We start from the raw sequence: 15,965 nt of genomic DNA on the forward strand, positions 1-15,965 counted from the left end.
GTCTGTTGTTCAAAATACTGCAAGAATTTAGCATAATATTAGAAAATAATAGATGTTCAAAAGATACTATTTGATAAACAGGAGAAATTAGGTTTGATTTGAATACCTAAAGTTCTTTATTCATAAAGATCTAGACTTGGGCTATTATGTACTAGTTCCATGTGACTACTGAACACGTGAAGTGTGGCTAGTCTGAATGGAGTTCCTCTATAAGTGTAATACATGAGGCTTTAAAGACTTTATATGAAAAAAATGTTAAAAGTTTCATTAATAATGTTTTATACTGATTAGACATTGACATGGTAATATTTTAAATACATTGGTTTAAATAGATTCTTTAAATTAATTTTACCTGTTTCTTTTTATGTTTTAAATGTAGCTACTAGAAAATTTAAAATTACACATCCATCTCCCATTGTGGTTTGCATTATATTTATATTGAACAGTGTAAATCCAAGCCATTTTATAGTTCAAATGTTGACAAAATATTGTGGCTCATCTTATAATTGTACAATGTAAGAATGGCCTTTTTGGGGGGAGACAAACCATAAGAGACTCTTAAGCAGAGGAAACAAACTGAGGGTTGCTGGAGAGAGGTGGGGGGATGGGGTAACTGGATGATGGGCATTAAGGGGGGCACGTGATGTAATGAGCACTGGGTGTGATATAAGGCTGATGAATCACTGACCTCAACCTCTGAAGCCAATAATACATTATATGTTAACTGAGTTTAAATTAAAAAAAAAAAAAAAGAATCATCATTTTGCACCTTAAATAGTAGCAACGTTTTTTCTTGAAAATTTGATGTCAGTTGTTTTTATACTACTTGTCTGTTGAAGCCACTTTCTAAAATTATTCTGTAGCAAGCCATAATTTTAAGGGGGTAGAGTTTTGGTCATCTAGTTTCAGTGGGGGTTTTTCTTTTAAGATTTGTATTTTAAGTAATCTCTACGCCCAAAGTGGGATTCAAACTTACAACCCCAAGATCAAGAGTCCCATGCTCTACCAACTGAGCCAGCCAGGTGCTCCTGGTTCTAGTTTTGTTAATTGATTATACCTTGTTGTAGTTTAAATGTGTTATTTTGTAACAGAAACAAAATTTATAGTAGTTTCCACTGAATTAAAGAATATATAAAATGAGAGTGTCCCCCAAAACTAACAAAAAAACAACACACAAATGAATAATGTTACAACTATATAAATGATCTTAAAGGGGAGTCAGTGGCTGAAATTAGGTGATAAGTCTGAAAACATTATCAATGAGACTTTGATTAATTTATATGAATAGAATATTGCTTTCAGTCATACCCAGCAATAATGCAGATTGCAGGTTACCATGTCCTAGACAATATTCCATATTAATTTGTGAATCCAGTGCATTTTTACAAAAAATAATTGTACATAAGATGCACATCCCCAAATCCCCATCAAGTAGACAGTATGTTTAATAACAGGATAACCTTTTAATGAATTAATTTAGTTCACTTTTGAAATGAAAAATTTTACAAAATAATGTGTTAGTGACTTTAAAAATGTCTTATGAATGCACCTGTTTGGCCATGCATATATGTGCTTTTGAGGAGGTTATAAAATGAAGAGCACTTGCCAGCTAAGAGTAGAGAGAAACCACAGTTACTTTATAGAGATCTTGCAAACAACATTTCAGAAACTTTCTAAGCACCCAAAATAGCTTTCTGTAAAGAGATAATAAGCACCAATCTGCTTTAGTTTAGGATTTGTAATTCACAAAATAAAGGAAATGAAACATCACCTCTTCCATCCTTCTTTGTTCTTACAGGATTTTAACAATCTGATCTCCTCCAAATTTACAAATGAATTGCTTTTCCAAAGTTCATTTATAAGTCGTCATTTTCTTCTTGCAGTGTAAAGAGTGTTAGGTTCTAAAACTAACCTGCTAACCCTGCTGTGGTGCTAAAACGGTATGCATTTACAATGAACCACACAGATGCCACATAATTAATTAAGAGGTTGCTACAAAACTGAATATAATCTTTAAAATATGTCTGGAAATCCATGCTTGAAGAAAAGCAGTTTTTAATTAGCAATTGAAGAGAGGAGAGGAGGGACTTCTATGGACATTCCGAAAACTGCTTTGGGAACTTTGAAGGGTCTTAGACGTTAATGGCAAAGGTTCTTTATGACATCTAAATGTTTGACTGCTTATCACTGACAGGCGTATGTCCCCCGCCCGCCCCCCATTACTCTTACACTCAGTAGTTGTGATGAGGTTCCTCTGTGGCTCATGTGGACAGAGGGTGTGGAGGAAGGGATGGAAAGAGAGCAGGACAGTGTAAAGGTATTTCTGAGATGGTTAAGAAGGAGATGAAAGAGAAAAAAAGGAAGTTATTAAAGCGATTGCATGTGAGTAAAAGACAGTAACTGAACTGGGAAGGAAGGAGGAAGAAAGAATATGTGGGACATACTCTATGTGAATGATGATAACAATTCCCATTTACTGAGCTCCCTCACTGTTCAAGGACTGTGCCGAGTGCTTTACACACCTGTAATTGTCACAATTAAAAGCAGTATTAGTCCCACTTTTTTGTGAGAAAACCAAAGCTCAGAAGTTTAGATGTTAGACTGAACCACGTGAAATTGTCATTTTCACCAATCAAACCCACATGAATGTTGGCAATTCCATGTGGTTCAGGACACAGAACTAGTACATTTTGAAATGAGGATTCCAATACAACTATACCTGGGTCCAAAACACTAACTCTTTTTCCTGCTTTCCATACTTCTACACAACATTGGAGGGAAGAGAAAATGAGTTATGGGAGAAGCTTGCATCAGACAGGACCCTGTTCTTGCCATAACAGTGGTCCCATTGGGGAAGGAATGACTGATAGCTTTTCAGAGCGAGGTTGAGTGTTGGATAAAGAGCAGGACCAATCATTTGAATGCAGAGATTATTTGAATGTCTGCTATTTGTATCTTGAAAGTTGTCTACATTAAATACTTTATATGTATTAAAAGAGTTAATCCATATAGTGAAGGCCATTTCTACAAAAGCGTGCTTACACTGTAAAATGCTTTAGATACATGGTAAACATTTTAATCTCTCCTCACCCTTCGAAAGACTTATCGGTTATCAATAGTGAGTGTCTTTAAGCAAACTACTCAATTCCAACTGGCTCTAAGTTTTAGCAAACAGCATTCCAACAAAGAGATGAGTTCAATCGATGACATTAATGTCTCGTGAAGGGCCTTCTTTGTAGGCCTTTTTATTGATTTTTATATTTACATGTCCCCAAAGATTTCATTCCTGAGCTGAAACCTCTACCCATCAATAAATGTACCTCCATCTGTTGTTCTGGGCTTACTTGTCATTCTTCCTGGACATTATCACAGCATAGACATTATTCTTGCACACATTACCACCTTCAAAGTTGGACCCTGCTTTTTTCCTCCCTCCCTTTTCCTCTTCCTGACTTCAGCCTTGTAGAGCAAACCTGTGAGAGGAATTGCTGATTGGACATGAGCCCCAATACTTGAGTACATAGTGGGAAGGACCGGAGGTGGTGATGGAGGAGACATGCTACTAGGTTTGCAATTCCTACTTCTTAGCAGTGTGCCCCAAAAGGAAACATTTGTCACTTTGCTTGCAGCATGTCCTGAATGTCCTTTGATGAACACTGTTTTCTCCCCACTAAGTAGGTAAGTTTGGCCAGTGATCCCCAAAATGGCTTTTGAGAAACATTAGTCCTATTAAATGCTCTTCAAAGAAAGGATTCACACAGTTTCAGAAAGATATCTGCATTTCCATGTTCACTGCAGCACCATTCATAATAGCTGAGACATAGGAACATCAATAGATAAATGGATAAAGAAAATGTAGTGTGTGGGGTCACATTTATATATGTGTGTGCATGTATACTTATATATTAAATTTATAACATAAACCAATGGGACAGAATAGAGAACCCAGAAATGGACCCTCGGCTCTTTGGGCAACTAATTTTTGACAAAGCAGGAAAAAACATCCAGTGGAAAAAAGACAATCTTTTCAATAAATTGTGCTGGGAAAATTGGACAGCTATATGCAAAAGAATGAAACTTGACCACTCTCTCACACCATACACAAAGATAAACTCTAAATGGATGAAAGACCTCGATGTGAGACAGGAATCCATCAAAATCCTAGAGGAGAGCATAGGCAGCAACCTCTACGACATCGACCACAGCAGCCTTTTTCATGACACATTCCCAAAGGCAAGAGAAACAAAAGATAAAATGAACTCGTGGGACTTCATCAAGATAAAAAGCTTCGGCACAGCCAAGGAAACAGTCAAAAAAACTAAGAGGCAGTCCACGGAATGGGAGAATATATTTGCAAATGATACTACAGATAAAAGACTGGTATCCAAGATCTACAAAGAACTTCTCAAACTCAATACACGAGAAACAAATAAACAAATCATAAAATGGGCAGAAGATATGAACAGACACTTTTCCAATGAAGACATACAAATGGCTAACAGACATATGAAAAAATGTTCAAAATCATTAGCCATCAGGGAAATTCAAATCAAAACCACACTGAGATACCACCTTACGCCAGTTAGAATGGCAAAAATAGACAAGGCAAGAAACAACAATTGTTGGAGAGGATGTGGAGAAAGGGGATCCCTCCTACATTGTTGGTGAGAATGCAAGTTGGTACAGTCACTCTGGAAAACAGTGTGGAGGTCCCTTAAAAAGTTAAAAATAGAGCTATCCTATGATCTAGCCATTGCACTACTGAGTGTTTACCCCAAAGATACAGACGTAGTGAAGAGAAGGGCCATGTGCACCCCAATGTTCGTAGCAGCATTGTCCACAATAGCTAAATCGTGGAAGGAGCTGAGATGCCCTTCAACAGATGACTGGATTAAGAAGCTGTGGTCCATACATACAATGGAATATTACTCAGCTATCAAAAAGAACGATTTCTCAACATTTGCTGCAACATGGACGGCACTGGAGGAGATAATGCTAAGTGAAATAAGTGAAGCAGAGAAAGACAATTATCATATGATTTCTCTCATCTATGGAATGTAAGAACTAGGAAGATCAGTAGGAGAAGAAAGGGATAAAGAAAGGGGGTTAATCAGAGAGGGGAATGAAGCGTGAGAGACTATGGACTCTGAGAAACAAACTGAGGGCTTCGGAGGGGAGGGGGTGGGGGAATGGGATAGGCTGGTGATGGGTAGTAAGGAGGGCACGTATTGCATGGTGCACTGGGTGTTATACGCAACTAATGAATCATCGAACTTTACATCAAAAACCAGGGATGTACTGTATGGTACTAACATAATATAATTTAAAAATACTTTAAAAATAAATAAATAAATTTATATGTATATTATATATATATGTTATATATATATATAAATATATACACAATGGAACATTATTCATCCATTAAAAAAAAAGAGAGAGATCTTGCTACTCCCAACAATATGGATGGACCTTGAGGACATTCTACTAAGTAAAATAAGTCAGATAGAGGAAAACAAATATTGTATCATCTCACTTATATATGGAATCTGAAAAAGCCAAATTCATAGAAACAGAGTAGAATGGTGGTTGCCAGGGGTTGGAAGTGGAGTAAACGGGGAGATGTTGGTAAAGGATACAACCTTCCAGTTATAGGATGACTAAATTCTGGGGATCTAATGGACAGCATGGTAACTATAGTCAACAGTACTGTACTGTATACTTCGAAGTCAGTAAGATCTTTAATGTTCTCAACATACACACACAAAAGGTCATTAGTAAGGTGATGGAGGTTATCCTTACTGTGATAATTATTTTGCAATATATCCATGTATCAAGTTGTCATGTTGCATACCTTAAATTTACACAGTGTTATATGTCAATTATATCTCAATAAAGCTGGACAAATAAATATCATAATGAGAGACTGGGAAAAAATAAGGAATTCAAATACTGTTGAGAAACAATTTACTGGCATCCTTCACAATGTACTTGAATGGCAAAGCTCTGATAAGTCCTGCAGTAGAGAAATCTGTTTAGCATATTCTTCCCTCAACTTCTTAGTGTTAATATCTCATAATACTTATATTTAACTGTAAGACCAGGAAAAACTAGGAACTGGCACAGATTTAAGGAAACAAAAGGGGCATAATAATTAAATGCAGTGTGGGATCCTGGTTCAGATTCTGGAACAGAAAAAGGACCTTAAAAGAAAAATTGTTGAAATTTGAATAAGGTCTGTAGTACAGTTTAAAGTATTATAAGATATTAACACTAGGAATCTGAGGGTAGGTTGTACATTAACTGTATAATTTTCTGTCAATCTGAAATTAGTTCAAAATTAAAAATTAAAAAATAAAGATAGCAGGAAAACAAAGAAAAAGAAATGATGAGACTGAGAAATTCCACCACTAACCTATAAAAATACAGTGTGGGGGCACCTGGCTGGCTCAGTTGGTAGAGCATGTGACTCTTGAACTCAGAGTTGTGAGTTCAAGCCCCATATTGGGCATGGAGCCTACTGGAAAAAAAAAATTAAAATAGTATGATCCATGAATATGAGTCACAAATGTAATTTTAAATTTGCTAGTAGCCAAATTAAAGGAAGTAAAAAGAAATGGGTGAAATTGATTTTAATAGTACCAAAAACATGATCATTTCAACATGCACTCAATATAGAAAATTGCTAGTGAGATCTTTTCTATTCTTTTTTGTCCTAAGTCTTCAAAATCCAGTATCAATTCAGACTAGCTCCTTTTCAGATTCTCAATAGCCACATGTGGCTGATGGCTACCACATTCTCTGTGCATCTTTTATTCCTGCTCCTTTCTACAAGGGTTTTGTTCTTTCCCACTATAAAGTCCTCCTTCCTTCCTTCCCTCCCTTATGAGCATTAATATGTTTCAGGCATTGTTCTATGCACAAAACTGACAAAAATTCTCAGCTTCCTGGAGCTCCCATTCTCAAGAGGACGTGATTGACATAAACAGTAGCTATAGTAAATAAGTCGATTATATAGTAATTAGGTAAGAGCTATGGGGTTGAGGGGACAGAGCTGGGTAAAGTGACTCAGATGTGCTGGAGGTAGGAAAGTTAACTGAGGCAGGGTCTACATTTGAACCCAGCTCACCTTTGGTTGCATTCTGATTCTTAACATTTTTTAGTTTCAGGAGACTCTCTTGAATGGAGGGAACAATGAGCAAGTAAAAATGATGCCCTGCTTTTACTTATTTGGTACTTAATAATGAGTCAAGTCCAGCTCAGCCATAGACTAGACACTCGACTGTTGTTTCTCAACATCTGGTTTAAAGGAGGTGATAGCATTCTGAATGGTCAGCCCTGCAGCTAAACAAAACAGAAATAGGAATGAGCTACATTGTGAGGATAAGAGTATTTCAGCAGAAAACAGAGGGTTTTGAAACTATGCCTCCCCCTGCAATTTTTTGATGTCAGTCTGGAAAGGTTTGATCAATAAAGTTTGATTCTTTCCTTGAAATTTGAATAATTGCCTACAGCCTGGTGAATTTAACATCTTAAAAATTGATTACTTCTCTGTAGGAGAGTTGAGTTTTGTTGACTTTCTTTGTAATAGAGTGCAAGGTTCCTTGTTTGTTTTTTAAACCTCTGGGCAATGATGGCTACTCATTGAAATGCCTCCCATTCTCAGTTCCTTATGCTCTGGGATATTAGAATAGAGTGGCAGTCAGAAATATGTGTAAGTAATCCCGCACCTCTGCTTTTCAGAATCTGAGATAACCTTTAACAAGTTAAAGGCATGACAGGGAGAGAGAGACAGAAAGAGAATATGTATTTGTCCTGCACCTGATTATGCAAGGTGCCTTTTGGAATGTGTGTTATTGGGCCTAGCCCCAGATCTCCAAATTCCAAATCTTGGGAAGGAAGGGAAGAAGGGAGAAAGCTGAGAATCTGGGTGGTTAACAAGGTTCCTGAGTGATTCTTATGTCCTTTGGGTATTGAGAATCATGGACCCAGTCACCAGAAAGGCCCACTTTGAATCCTGATGCCTCTGCTCCCTGGCTAGGGGTGTTCAGATGGTCTCTTTCAGAGAAGTGACACTGAACTGCCCCATGCATGTTGGTGGGTTCTCTGTCCATGAGGCCTTGTCACAAAGAGAAAACAAGGGAATTCAGATCCAGCATACTGCATCCCGCTGTGCCAAGTCCAGTAGGAGAATTCTTTGGAGTTCTTAATTGTGACATTTTAACAAACTGTTCTGTTCCCATTTTTTTAATGCAGTTGGAGTCAAGGCTGCTTTTGTCTCTTTGTTTTGCTAAGGGAAACACAGGCATTTCTTTGTGCTCCTTTTCTTTTAACTTGGATTCCCATGATGCACGTATTTGTAGTCTGAAGATGCGAGAAAGAGAATTAGGACAAACTTGTGCTTTCAAGGCCTGCCATGCAGACCCAGACAGGGCCATGTCAGGTCTGCGGAGATGAGCCAGCAAGTTCTTTGTCTCTCTGAGCATAGGCCTTTTATCATCCACGGTCCCATCTAAATAGCTTTCTTAAAGGATAAAGTATATTTTCAGGGTCTAGGAAGCAACTTGTAATTATGGGCTCTCCAATGGACTCATGGACTATTTAAAAGCACCAAATGAAGGAGAAACACATGAAGTTTCTGCTCCTTAAGCTGAACCTTGGAGCCCTGGATGAACTTACTTTTAATGTAACAGTCTCTTATTTTTTTCTTCACTTTTAAAATTACAGATGTAGTATATGTCTTTATACAATATTCATGCAATACAATTAAGTCAAAAATGAAAGCTACCGCGTATCAGCCACTCCAATTCTATTACCTGCAATTCTAGATTTTTCTAGACATATATAAATACATATGAAACACACACACACACACACACACACACAAACACAAGTAATTAGGACTCTTTAAATTGTAAATGGGAGAAACACAATTCAAAAATGTTTTAAACAGATGGGAGAAATCTCTTCACTTACACAATCATACTGAAGTGAGGTGCATCGGCTTCAGGAATGGCCAGATCAAGGAGCTCCAACAGGGTGGTTTCAGTTTCTCTCATTTCTCTATCTCTTGGGAATGCCTCATTTTTTCCTCCTCAGTGGGCTTTCTCCATGTGTTAGACCTGGATTTACTCCAGATTTGGGACAGAATAATGCCTACCCTCCTCCAAAGTCATTGTCATCCCCTAAACCTACAAATATGTTGCCTGACATGGCAAAGGAGAATTAAGATTGCAGATGGAATTAAAACTGTTAATCAACTGACCTTAAACTATGGATGTTATCCTGGATTTTCTGGGTGGGCCTGAAGGAATCACAACGGTCCTTAAAGGTGAAAGATGTAGGTAGCAGAGTTAGAGACAGAGAAGGGGCTGTAACAATGGTAGTAAGGTTGGAAAGATGGAATGTGAGAAAGATTTCAACTGCTGTTGCTGGATTTGAAGATGGAGGAATGGGACCATGAGCCAAGGAAGTGGACGGTCTGTAGGAAGAGCTAGCTAGACGAGGCAAAGACATGGTTTCTCCTTGTAGAGACTCCAGAAGGGATCACAACCTCACTGACACCTTGAAATTTCTGTCATATTTCTCACCTACAGAATGATGAAATGATAACTTTGTGTTCTATTGGGTCACTACGTTTGTGTAGCCATAGAAAACTATCAGAGCCTAACAGGCAAGAGACTTTTTCTCCTCAAAATCCAAATTTTTAAAAATCTTTGGAAGACTTCTGACTAGCCAGCTTGGTTTGCACCCTACTCTTCATCCCATCACCGTGGTTAGCAGAATAGGACATTATGATTGTCTAGATCAGGATACTCTTTATGACAGAGAAAGGGGATTAAGAGACTGATGGACAGTCCCCCTTCTCAGAATCACATAACTGACATCAGAACAGAGAAATTCCCTGAAAGGAGGATTGTGTGGGTTTGTTGTTTATAGTTTGTTTTTTAAAAAATGGGTTAATGACATGTATTTTGTTCTATAATCTGCTTAATTATCTTTTCAACATATTTTGGAGATATTTCCATTTCAATTCACATAGGCCCTACTTTGTTCTTTATAGTAGCTGCATGTTCTTCTTTTGGGTAGATGAACCAAATTTATTTAACCAAGTCTCCTGTTGATGGACACTTAGGTTGTTTCCAATCTTTGCTTACAAAGAAGACTGAACACTATATCTTTCCATATTCTCTATGCATGTTACAGGACGTTTTTGTTTTTGCTCAATGTTGGTAATATGATGGAAAGAGAGCAAGGACAAATGTAGTAGGTTGAATAGTGCCCCCACACACACAATATGTCTACGTCCTAACCCCCAGTACCTGTGAATGTGCCCTTATTTGGAAATACGGTCTTTGCTGATGTAATTAAATGTCTCGAGATGAGATCATTCTGGATTTAGGGTAGGCCCTAAATCCAGTGATGAGTGTCCTTATAAGATACAAGAAAGGAGAACACACAGAGACACAGGGAAAGGCCATGTGAAGATAGAGGCAGAGATTGGAATGATGCCCCCACAAGTCAAGGAATGCTAAGAATTTCTGGCAGCCACCAGAAGCTAGGGGAGAGGGAGGGAATAGATTCTCCCTTAGAGCCTCTGGAAAAACCGATCCTGCTGATACCTTGATTTCTGCTTTTGAGCCTCCAGAATTGTGACAGAGTAAATTTCAGTTGTTCTAAGCCACCCAGTTTATGGTAATTTGTTACGGCAGCTCTAGGAAGCTAATACATAGGTTTCGAAGGCAACTGATTCTGTATGCCTGACTTTGGCTTGTGGCCAACTCCCAGTCACCTGGAAAGACAAGACATGGCAAGTCAGATCATATAAAGCTGTGTAGCATACAGAAGTTGTTTTAATTTCTATTTCTTGTGAATGTGCTTTGTGATTTTCATTTTCTAGTGCCATTTTGTCTAAACAATGACAAAATTAGTTTACACTTCGAAGTCAGCTCCCAATGGATATGTGGAAGGGAGGCAGACCCAGTGTAATACAAGAGGCAAAGCAAAGTGAAGGCGTAGGCGGAGTATTTCTCCCCAGTGATCCACAGCATCAAAAACCTTTAGTGGTTGTGCATAAGGGGAATGAGTAAATAAAGCAAGGAGAGAAGGGAGGCGGAGGAAGGAAGGAAGGGGGGCAGGGAGAGACTGAGGGAAAAAGGACAGATAAAATAAACCATGATTATGACAAGTGAGGAAGCTTTGAATGCCCCATAGGGCATCTTACAAAAATGAATCCCTTTATATTTAATTCATAAACATGGCTGAAAATGCTCCTCATGTGTTTGGTGTCCACTGCAGTGACACAAGCTGGCCAGTCCTGATATCTGTTTCAAGTCAGATATCAGAAATGCAGTGAGCAATATTCCAAGCAGAGAGCTAGGAATCTGATACTTTTTGATCAGTAAAGCACCAAAAAAAAAAAAAAAAAAAAAAAAAAAGGGCAATAAGGCTATGTGCATGCAGGTATGATCAAAGTACACAGGTATGTTTACTGCCTTGCACTTTTTCTCATCTGCCTTCTGACATGTGTGAATTTGGGGCCAGGAAGTTTACACTTGGTAATTTGCAGCTGTATTTTAACTGCAGGTCTGCATGTTTGGGTGGGAAAAAAAAAAGAGAGACAGATGTTGAGATGCCTATACAGGGTGGGCAGTGTATCACTGCATACCTTTAAACCTGCTGAAGGAGACAGAGTAAGTCATAGAAAGTCATGGAAAATGGAGCAACTCTAAAAAATTTCTACATCTTATACCTGCTGAAGTGTACCCACTTTGGCTTTCAACTTTTCAGTATATAAATGGCCTTGGGTCCTGACACTCCCACTTCTGGATTTCCCTCCCCTCATCAAGGCGTATTGCAAATACCACCCTCCCTTTCTAACCCAGAAAGAACTTCAAAGGAACAGCTCACACATCTTACTAAGTTGGAATAGTTAATATATCTTGTAGGAGGAGGCCATTTGGAGCCAGTAATTAAGTGAAGAAGTAAACCTGTGTTCACAAGAACTGGATCAACCAGGTTCCAAATAAGCCCCCCCCCCCCCCCCCCCCGCCGCCAAGCATTTTCCCTGAGTTCCTGATAAATAACCTTCTGCTGTTAGGATGCCTGAGACTTGCTCTTTTGATAGCCTCTGATGTGCTTGTTTCTCAGTGCATTTAAATTTGATCACAGGGCAGGGGCTGGCTGTCCTCTATGGCTTCCCCCAAGAATGTGAGTCTGTGATGTATGTTTAATGTTTTCCCTCTGTTACAGAGATAAATGTCATTGGTAATTCTGATTGGCAGGCCCGATGTTTAAGGCTTGTGAAATTATGTGAGTCCCAGGGTCACAGGAATTGTTCTTCATTCAAATATTTACAAAGCATAATTAAATGGATTAATGATGTGGGGTTCTAGAACCAATAAGGTTTTGTAAAAATTTTGAGCAGCTTTCCCTTCCTCCATTTCTACTAATTTTATCATTTTCCCCCTTCTCTTTTTGATCTGTGATTTCTGCTTTCAGCCCTCAAAACCTTTATGAGCTTATTATGATATTTCCTCGCACTGAGTGTCTCATTTGGCCCCTCCCATTACTACCCCTCTGTTGATTTCCTCTTCTCTGTATCCAGAGGCCCCCTCATGCTTCTCAGATTAAATCTTCCACTCTCGTCATTGTCCTCCTCATTTTGCTTAATTAGATAATTTCAGAGACAGCTTTGAAGACCCTAGGTGTTGCCCCAGTGCTAAATGGGATAGTTATAACTATTAATTGAAAGACTGGCATCAATATCATCAACTTCTCTCTTCTTTTTCCCTGTCCTAGCTGTCTGGGTATGAATAATGAAAACAGTCTTTTCTTAAATGGAAAAATTATAATATAGTTGAGTTCTTTTCCCTAAGTTTCCCATTAATGGAATTGAGGCATATCTGTGTGCTTTTGGCCTGGATAAAGGAATAGGGAAGGTTAAGACATGGTAATATGTATTGTGAATGATCAACATCTTTGATATTTTTTTAAATGAATTCTGTTTTTATTACCAAACCAACACAAACTTGTTGTAGAGAATTTGGTTAATTCAGAAAAGCACACAGATGAAAAAAACATATCATGTGTGTTTTCACCGTACATACTTTTGTGTACATATGCATGTGTGTGTATGTTATATTCATATTAATTTTTTTACACACAAAAAAGGGTCAACCTGAACATGTTTTCTAACTTATATCTTAAGCTTAATGCATTGTGGACATTTAAATTAATTTTTTTACATCAACATGACCATAGAGCCCCCCTTTATACAGATTTAACTAGTCCCCTATGAATAAGTATTTGGGTTCCAATCAACAATTAGTCCAACAATTAATTGTACTAGTATAAACAATGCTGCAGTCAACATCCTCTATGCATAGCCATGATAGTTTTTTTTTTTAATAATTATTTCTTCAACAACAATTTCTGAAGTTAGATTTGCTGTTTAAAGAGATGAAATTTTAGTGAGCATTAGGTATACAGGAAAACACCCTCCCAAAATTGAACTAACTCATGCTGTTGTCTTGATTTGGGTTAGAAGAGAATACTCCGTGTCAAAGAAGCTCTTTCCCAGTCTTTGCTCACCTTGGACGACAAACATTGGATTAGTCTTTTTTCTGGCTACATGTATTTTGGAAAGGTCAAAGACCATGACCTTTCCTCCCTGCTAAAACTCCCTTCTAGCACTCAGTTTTTCAGTTCACTATGTCAGAGCAGAGTTCCAAAAAACCATAATTAGACGGCATCTCACTTAATTCTATTTATCTTCTCTCAATTTTTTCTCTTTTTAATATCAATTTGGTATACATTTGCCTTTCCAAGTGTTGTTAGAAAGCAACTTTTATTTTACAAGTAGTTCATGTTTTCATTAGAATCCTTAACGTATTCAAATATTCTTCTCTTTTTACCTAACAATATAATATATATTCATGAAACCTTTGAGTAGTATTGTCTATGGGATGTCATTTAACGTTCCTTGCAAAATCTGTTTATAAAAGCAAGACCTTTTCTTTCAGGGAAGTTAACATTCTTTTTTTTTTTTCTTTTTTTTTTTTTTTTTAAGATTTTATTTATTTATTCGACAGGACAGAGACAGCCAGCGAGAGAGGGAACACAAGCAGGGGGAGTGGGAGAGGAAGAAGCAGGCTCATAGCGGAGGAGCCTGATGTAGGGCTCGATCCCATAACGCTGGGATCACGCCCTGAGCCAAAGGCAGAAGCTTAACCGCTGTGCCACCCAGGCGCCCCAGGGAAGTTAACATTCTGACTCAAAGGGAAAATGCCTGAGGGTCTCAGAGTGATCTACCTACCTGTGTCTAGACTGAATGCTGAAGTAGAATTCTGACATCTCTAGACCCAGATGTTTTATACACCAAACAGTGGATTGGATGAGCTCATCTCCATAAACTGAGAGCTCTAGCAAACATGAAGACACCATGGCATAGGGAGTATAAGCACAAATAGACAGCTTTAGAACCAGTCTTACCTCAAAGTCCCAGTTTCCTTTTCATTGTGATGGGGAGACACTAATATTTATTTGGAGAATCACTGTGATGGTTAAATGAGCTAATATGCTTTCAAGTGCTTTATAAGGTGCTTGGCACATAAATTACATCTCAATGTATGATCATGGAGGAAAAGGTATTTTAAGAAGCAGAGAAAATCCTACATTAAGTGAATTTGTACTGGAAATGCATAAAAGGGATATAAGAACTGATTTTCCTAATATAGAAATCCTTTTTTCTTTACTATAAAAAGTGCTACAAAGAATCTAGAACCTTCCTAAACTTAATTTTAAACAATTACAGCAGAACTTCTTTACTTCTTATAGAACCATGTTCTCCCCCACCCATTTGAGAATCTGATAGAGCTTTGAATTCTCAATAGAAATATGCACGTTCACATCACATTTTGCATTCTGGGATACCAACCTATACCAGGTGAAAACTGCCCCCAAACATAGAGATTGTAGGCCACTCTGATTTATCTGAACAAAGTCAGAAAAGAGAGGTTATGGCCATCTTGGGGCTGCAGATGTCTATACCTGACTTCTGAATTGGAGATTCTAATCATTACCATATGCTGGATACATTCTATGCCCTAGAGCACTCATAACATAGAAAGGAAGACAAATTGGGAAATAAATAAGTACGGTGCAGTGTGGCAAATGTGACAATAAGTGCATGTACTGAAAGGAATGATTTCATGGGGGTGGGGTACAAACATCACAAAAACAACTCCTACCTACTTCCTCTGATTTCACAAGTACAGCGGTGGTCCCCGGGTCTTTCAGAATCTTGGGAGATTCAGTGGACCATGTGGCATACATTATGTCAAGATTGAAGTCCCAGATTAGAGGGAACTCACAGAATCACCCATGTTCTGTCCCTCAAGTCCATCCCCCTTCTCTATAGGAGATACATGAAGCAGGCGAGTGTAGGTGAATGGAAGCTTGTCAGAAGACATGCCTTCACCCTCTGCTTGGCAAGTGTGAGCTTATCTGTAATACATTATAATGTCTGTGATTCCCCTGCCAAACCTTGAAATCTCTGAATTTTGATTCCAAATATCCAGAGGAGGGAATGGACACACTTCACCTTGCACACATAGTCTTGTTTATGGAGGGCTCTAATAGTGTTCCAGCCCTGCTTATTCAACAAAGGGTTCTAAATTGTATGTCATCCTTGCTCAGGGGCCATGCTAATCTTCTCTGTATCCTTCCAATTTTAGTATATGTGCTGCTGAAGCGAGCGCAAAGGGTTCTAACTTGGACAAGCAAGAAAGAGAGGGTACTAAGGAAATGGTCTGGCCATTCAGTTACACTCAAGTGATATGGGAGCAAAATTAGAGTGATTTCTTCCACTTCCAGGGGCATTGCTAACTCCGTTAGCATAAGCCCATTGCTGCTTAGTATTTTCCCTTACACACACCTAAATTCCAATCATTGCCTTTTAGCAC

The 15,965-nt window shown here is 38.3% G+C and overlaps 1 protein-coding gene and 1 pseudogene across 3 annotated transcripts in view; one reads left to right on the plus strand and one right to left on the minus strand.

The window, feature by feature from the left end:
• The window catches only part of SYNPR (synaptoporin), a 296,434-nt gene that overhangs the window by 200,937 nt on the left and 79,532 nt on the right, over positions 1–15,965 (plus strand). The window lies entirely within an intron of this gene.
• On the minus strand, positions 15,663–15,761 carry LOC113257312 (U6 spliceosomal RNA; annotated as a pseudogene).

This window comes from Ursus arctos, unplaced genomic scaffold, assembly GCF_023065955.2.
Source record: "Ursus arctos isolate Adak ecotype North America unplaced genomic scaffold, UrsArc2.0 scaffold_14, whole genome shotgun sequence".
Taxonomy (NCBI): Eukaryota; Metazoa; Chordata; class Mammalia; order Carnivora; family Ursidae; genus Ursus; species Ursus arctos.